The sequence below is a fragment of the Colletes latitarsis genome, chromosome 10 (assembly GCF_051014445.1).
Source record: "Colletes latitarsis isolate SP2378_abdomen chromosome 10, iyColLati1, whole genome shotgun sequence".
Taxonomy (NCBI): Eukaryota; Metazoa; Arthropoda; class Insecta; order Hymenoptera; family Colletidae; genus Colletes; species Colletes latitarsis.
In genome coordinates, this window is record NC_135143.1 from 10708668 (window position 1) to 10716562 (window position 7895).

At 40.8% G+C, this 7895-nt stretch overlaps 1 pseudogene; it reads right to left on the bottom strand.

Moving 5' to 3' along the window:
* Window positions 1-7320: 7320 nt before the first annotated feature.
* Window positions 7321-7427, bottom strand: LOC143347278 (5S ribosomal RNA; annotated as a pseudogene).
* Between the last annotated feature and the right edge of the window lie 468 nt (window positions 7428-7895).

A 7895-nucleotide genomic window follows, 5' to 3' on the forward strand; every position in this document is an offset into this window, starting at 1 on the left:
CGAGAGAACCGCTCCGGGACGAAGGTACCGGGATTATGCGGCGCTAATCGCGGCGTTGCTCGCGCGAGGGCTCGACGATAGCGCGATACGGAGGTCGTACCGTTGCAGCGCGCGTTCGACCCCGGTACTTACCGGTACTACTCGTGGCGAGGACACGGACGGTCGGCGATGATAGTACAGAGAGTACCGCACGGTGTCGAACGCCTGGCTCGCGGCTCCCAGGACCAGAACGGGACGGATAACGCGGATAGGACAGAGAGGGAGAGAGAGAGGCGAGGACAGAGAGTGTACCGGTGAGAGTGCACGGCCGTAACGTACGGTACGATACGGTCGTGCCGGCATGCCCGTAGGTCGACCCGCAACGCGACGTGTAATTATCATCTCCCAAGGGCCTATCCCACGCTATCCAAGTTAAGTGGGACACAAACGATTACTGCGTGAACGATTAGAGAGGAGCAGGGATAACGGGGGTAAGGAGCGCAGGACCTAGTCTCTCTCTTTCTCTCTCTGAGAAAGGCAACATCCGAGAGGATCATTCTATTGCCAATGAATGGCAAGGTTCCGAGGAAATATTCCGTCCATCGACTCGAGGGAAATGTAATTTGTGCAAGAAACGCGGAAGCGACCCACGAAATGTGCCAAAACGAAACGCAGACTAAATGGCTACAGTCGGAGACGAAAGAAGATGGATAATTGAAATATCGAGATTAATCAGAATGGTATATACAGTGCGTATCATAAATATACCAACCCGTCTATATTTAAATATTTTTACAGATTAGGAAAAGATTATTATGATTCAGCACTTTAGAATAATGTATACTACTATTTAAGTAAATAAAACGAAGGAATTATAATACTTTGGTGTATATAATAGAAATGTTTATGTAAAAACCTAAAATACTAAATTTCAAGCGTTTCATTAATATAATATACCAACCTATAACATTTTTATTATGTTTCCAACAATTGGATTATGTTTTCTTTTGTTGACGAACGAGAAGAGGTTTACTGTTTTTCATAAAATTCCATGATACGTTTGAAATATTGCTTTAAGATGTAGCATAATACTCGACGCGTACATATAGGACGACTTAATATTTATTAAATTGTTAATATAATCTTTACTTAGTTTCAAATGCCAACTGCATTTTGCTAAAAAAAAATCTATCCTGTTTTTCTGCTTTTCCAATGGGACATCTAATATACACCATAAATTTTCAATCCGGATTCATATCCAGACTCTCGAGTAACCATTAAAGTAATTTTATACAGGAATCCTCCAAAAATTTCTTAGTTTTTTTAGCCACTTGCTTGAGGTCATTATCTTGTTGTAAGACAAATTTCTTTTATAATATCAATATATTTTTCTCTATTTATAATCCCATCTATCGTTACTAAAGTTCCAATTCCACTAGACCTCATTTTCTTAATAAACACAGAACGTTCTAGTTTTATTTTAATACTAACCAATCACACAAATGTACTGTAAATTGATATAAATAAGTTGTCAGCCGAAAATCGGCTAACAAAAGTATTAAATAAAATGCTTGTCACGACTAACAAAGCATATTTATTGTCTTTTACAAGAAACACTACATCGTTTGATAATAATAACTGACAGCTAATTAAAAAACATCATGACAAGCTTAAATGAATTTCATCGCTCGTATTCTACGCCTCCAGGAGCAAAGTTATTTCTTGAATTCCTCGAATACTCTTTATTATAAATGACGTTTAATCGTTGGCTTTAATTTTCTCAAACTAACGATGAACAGTAAGTTTCGAGTACTATTATTTTTTAATACCTATGTTATTGCATACTATTCCTGTATCGTGGGTTATACGTTGAAGTATTATAATACATTTCTTACATTTTACAAGTAGATCATTTCATAGACGAGTAGTTTAACAAAGCTAATGTACGTTTACGCGCGTGCCACGAGGACCACAAAATAAATTATTCGACCGTAAACAATTACAGAGGAATCGATAGAGCGAGATCGAGAATAACTCGCCAACTTTTACAGCTTAACGACGTCCTTTTTTTTTTCAACAACACGATGCGCATCCTGTTAAAAGCTTAATTACTTGATTAGATCTTAGATAACCGCGTGCTGCCCAGTCACGATGCGGAATCCACGGTTCCAGGCGAGATGCACGAACACCCGGAAACGGCGAGCAAAATGGCACAGAAGCGATCGAAATTAAATCCGATTGTGAAACGCCGCGCGCAACCCCGTCGCGTTCTCTGAAAAAGTCGCGGGAGAGCCTATCTGCCGCTGATGCAACATGCTATTTATTTTCGACCGTGTAAAAGTAACGCACGTTCGAGCGAAACCGAACAATAAGATCGTTTAAAGAATATCGGAGCGGCAACAACGGAGGGCGGATCGAAGCACGGCCGAACAATGTGTAAGCGTTCGCCACTTAACGGTTCTCAGAATAGCGTCATCGATGGGACTTTCGAAGTCTCTAACCCTTTGGGTGTTTACGTAACACTACCGAAGATAGGCGTACACCTAGAGCAACGTGAACGAGCCTCGAAACGATCTGTGCGGAAAGAAATCGCGAAAACACTTCCCACGTGCGTGAAACGACAGTGACATTGACACCACCCTTCGTGTCACTGATATCGCCGCGAAATCGCGTGACGTAACAATCACGATATTCGCGTGTCGTACATGTTATCGAAGCCGAGTACAACGGATAAAGTAAGCTTTCCGCATTTTGAGCATTGCGAATGCTCACGATGTGGTTTTTGTGCGGTTAGATTCCACGATTAGACGATTGGTATCGCTATAATTATATTTGGAATTAAGGTAAACGATCCAATTATTGAATTATTGTCGTCTGAAGGATCAACTATGACTACACATTGCATTGTGTCTTCTTCGCCCTGAGCCTGCTAGTGTGCACTCATCGTTAAGGCAACCCTAGCAGGCAATAGGTGGTCGATCGAGCACTTGTGAAAGAGAAAGGTCGAGCGTAGCCCTCTGCTGGCGAGCGCAGGTGATATCGCAACGATCTACTACTATGTTTGGACTACAAGAAAACAAATAATACTACTCTCGAAATCACTATCTTCGTTTACGAATTAAATAATTAAGAAAGAATAAAGTGGAAAATATTACTAATATTATTTATTCCCCGATTTCCCTATAAACACGACACTCCGCGCGTAGCGTACGATTAGATCTGGATTAAGAACGCGTTTAGAACGGCTCTGCGAGTGATCGTAAGAACAAAATTCCCGCAATAAAATCGTACAAGGGCGTGAAAATTATCGGGCGAAAAAATTTCTCCCGCATAATGCGTAATAAATGTATTCAGTGGTGTAACGTTGGGCGCAGATCAATATCGATATTAATAGCGTACGCGAAAAATAGATTAAACACTTGTTGAGTAAGTAAAAAAACGTAGCAGAGATGCGATTAGAGCATAGATGACCGAGCCGAGTTGCAAAACACCGCACGCTCGCCGCTCTGCCTTTCGTGAAAGTCTTTCGAGCTCGCGTTTGACACGAATATCGTGTCTAATTACAAGCTCGGTGGTACGGGACGATTGTTAAAGAACTGTGATACGTTTAGAGCCGACGATCGCGCGACTACGGTAGGTGGGAACCATCGGGCAGAGTCGTGCACAACGTTGGTGGCCGCCACCCGGCTCAACAGACTAGAGTCACCAGATTTCCTCGCGCTCCGTTCGTTTACAATCTATTGTTATTTATAAGCGAATCTGCTGGCTGTCGAAAGAATTTGCTGACAAACGATAGGGCCATATACAGGGTGTATCGTAACGCGTGGAACTCATTTCAGTCCAAATATCAACGAAGAAAGTTCGTAGAAACGTGTGCCCCGTTTCACATTCTTCCCAAATTAGAATCATTTTAATAAATTGAACTAGATCATGTACGTTTTAGACATTTTTCTATCAAAATTTTTCAATAAACATACACCTGTGTCGTAGAATATACAAACTTTTCTTTAAAAACAAACATGGCGACCATTCCTACGCCAAAGATAAATTGGATTTACGACGTAACTTCAACCGGATCGATCGAAATGGAAAATTAAAACCAAAACCCGATGTAAATGCAATGATCTACCACCGCGAAGATGGAACAGATTGTTTTACACGCTACGAATTCGTTATCAAAGCCGGAGGCTGGTGCGGCTACCGCGAATTTACCCGATCGCTGAACAATTTTCTATCAAATAAACCAAACGGACCGTACAGGGCGAACTCGATTTACGTCGAAAAAAGCATACCGGACTCGATTTAAATAATTTCATCCAGCGTGCGTAGACTGTATCGAACAGAACTAGTTTCGTTATTTACGATCGACTGACTTCTATTCGCCCGACCATTGCTCGAAAGATGATATACGACGGTCTCGTGCTGGAGACATGTCTGATAACGGTACTTAAGAGACGCTCTGGATCGGCGTAATTATTTAGTCGACACGATGACGAATTCGTGCTCGTAGATGTCGCTTGTGTTGGTCGTGACGTCATAAGGTATCCAGATTAGAACTGGTTCAATAATCTCGTCCCGTGGTAACGTGTCAGAATTAATAGTCTCCGCGAATAAAGCGTCGTTGAACGCGTTCGGTGCATCGTTCGCGGTGAAAAAATGATATAGCGTGACGCGCGAACGACGCGTAAAAATTCCAAGCGCGGTGGAGACAAACGACTTTCGCAACGTTCGATTCTCGAATTCGTACGCGCAAACATCCGATCACCGAAACCAGCGGGGAAAACTTTTTCTCTATACACAGTGTTCGGCCACCCATGGGAAAAAATTAAATGGGAGATTCTAGAGGCCAAAATAAGACGAGAATCAAGAATAGCAATTTGTTGATTGAGGCTTCGTTAAAAAGTTATTAACATTTGAAGTTCCGTCTGTAGAACGGCAATCTGCGAACAGCTGCGCATTGTTTGCATTTTGAATCATTAAAATATATAAAATATATTTTTGGAATTTCCAATTTAATTTAGTTTGAAACATTAAAATCTTTCAATCCGTTCAGATGTTGTGGTATTTTAAAAATATATATGAAATTTCGGTGACCCATTTCTAGCCAGATATTATATTTTCAGTAATGAAATTTTTTCTCGAAAATGCGTAGGATTTTGGGGGTATGTCTGTTCACCAAAAATGATTGCAATTGGCCCTCGCAAACGAAAATAATTTTTCCAGAACAATTCGAAAGTTTTCAATTTTATCAAAAAATTCGTCCACTTACTGAATGTTTTTCTCGAAAATGCGTAGGATTTCGGGGGTATGTCTATTCACCAAAAATGATTGTACATAACCCCTGCAACCGAAAATAATTTTTTTAGAATGATTTGAAAATTTTTTTTTTCGTCGAAAAATTTGTCCACCTATTAAATTTTTTTCTCGAAAGTGCGTAGGATTTCGGGGATATATGTATTCACCAAAAATGATGGTAATTGACCCCTGTAACCAAAAACAATTTTTCCAGAATGATTTGAGACTTTTTAATTTAATTTTTTAATAACTTTTTAACGAAGCTTCAATCAAGAAATTGATATTCTTGATTTTCGTCTTATTCTGGCCTCTAGAATCTCCCATTAATATGTTATATCGATACCTTTTCGATTTTTATCCTGGTATGTTTAGCTGAAACGAACCTCCCATTTCAGATGCTTAATAAAAGAATGCCCTGTTGGTTACTTCTTCTCGATAGGAAAAGAGGTGTAAAAATCTGTTCGAGATCGTGCAACGATTCCACTTTCGTTTCGCGTATCGCAGACGCATCCGTCTTTCTCTGTGTCTCCCTGTTTCTCTCGAGGAAATAAGAATATCGGAGCATCCCATGGCGTGAAGGGGTCGAACGGTGCACGTGGTGCGCCGCGATACACCGTAGGCAACTCGCGTCCTTTTTCCCGCAGCGCACGAAAGTTAGAGACAATAGGTACGTGGGCGCAGCATCGCGAACCCTAACCTTAGGTGATCCCATATTCCGTTCTCTGCCTTCTCTCCCGTATCGAGACGTTCCTCCTCCGTCGCTCTTCCAGCCGATTCGCGTCCACGTTCTCGCTCGCTCCTCTGTCCGCGCGGCCGTTTGTGTTAGACCGTGGCGAAGCTATCCTCCTCCTCCTCTCCCCCTCGCCGCCACGTTGCGCCTTACCTCACCTGCACCTTCTCAGGTATTTCTCTTTATCTCCGGAGTGGCGAGAGTGCCGGTTGCGAAATCCCAGAAGTCTGCGCCCGGCGTGCGCGCACGCTGCGCTATGCAGCCGCCTCGTGGCGTGCCACCGATGCCAACACGGGGAGGGAGCTATCAGGGCCAACGATCGTAACCCTCGGAAAACCCGCGACGAGGCGGATCCGCGATGCTCCCGACAGCTTTCCATGGGAAACCGATGTCTACGTACACCAACAGACAAAATGATAACGCTCGAAACCTCGCACAGTATCGAATAACATTATAAAACACTTGATACATTGTTAGATTTTCTTAGTATGTAAAAGAAGAAAATAATCATTAAAACCTCGTACAGTATTGGACAAAAATGTAAGACACTTGGAATACTTCTAAATGTAAAAGAAGAAAAGTTGGATGGTAAAAAATGGCCATTTTTGGCCCCGCTTGGAAATGAAAAATTCTTGCCAAGGAACCAAAAATGTCCGAGAAACGATGGGAAAGTAGTGACAGTGATCGAACTGACCTAAACGTTAAACTTCCACCTTGATACTAGAACTATCAAAGAAATTAAAAGATAGATACTCAAAGAAAGGTATAATGCAATAGAAATAAGTGTTTATTCATTTTCTTATAGAAAACTAAATTTTCAAACATTCAGTCGAGTAAATTTTTTACAATTTTTATTAGAAATTACGAATAGGTCATTTTGACCACTTTGGTAGTTCTAGTGTTAATCTTCTTCGATTAATGAACATTCCTCGAAATAATTTTTGAGGAAATTAGTTCGCAAATTAAGCGAGGATTGATATCGAGTATACGTAATGGAAAGAATGATATCAAAATGTCTTTTTTATATGAAACTAATAAGCCCGTCATGAGATATGTACCTAGAACATATCACGAAAGGAGAAACAGAGATTTCGTAAAGAAGATACAATTACTCTCCTACTCGTACTCATACACTATAATGCTGATGCACTATAAATGAAAAAACACTCCTGTTTCTTATGAATTCTCAATTTAATTTTACCAAATATCGTTTACTATATTCTGTTACTTCTATTTACGAAGTAGTTTTGTTTCTTTTCGATATTAACCCAATTACAAACTCGATAGAAAGGTATATTATAAACACTACATAATAATGCCAACAGTACGCAGTGTTCCCATCCAAGTACTAACTGCGCCCAACGTTGCTTAACTTCGGTGATCGAACGAGAACCGGTGCTTTCAACGTGGCACGACCGTTGGCAAATTTTCTTTTTAATTTATTCAATGTACGAAAAAATGAACAGCTCCATACTTAAGAAACAAGCTTTTTTCATTTATAAAATAACTTTGTTCTTGCATCACTTGAATGATCTAATCAAATGTTCTTTTGGAAACCGTGCACGATAGATCCCAAGCTACTCGAAACCGAAATGAAGCAATAGATTCTTTTAAGAAACTGGATTATTGCCACGATCATTAGTCAAATTGCACAATCCAGTGACGGCATCGATCGAAGAACTGAATTTACAGAGAAACGAATTCCTTGTATTTCTTTTTGCCGCATTTATGTTAATTTGTTCGGAAGATCGCGAACACGCTATACGATCGTTGAGAATTTGGTTTCTCTGCGGCAGGTGGTTCATGACGCTCTTATTTCTCGGACCCCCAACGGTGCATATGGCTCTCCAGAAGTTGTTAGATCGACCACTGACGCGATATGCAGCTTGTT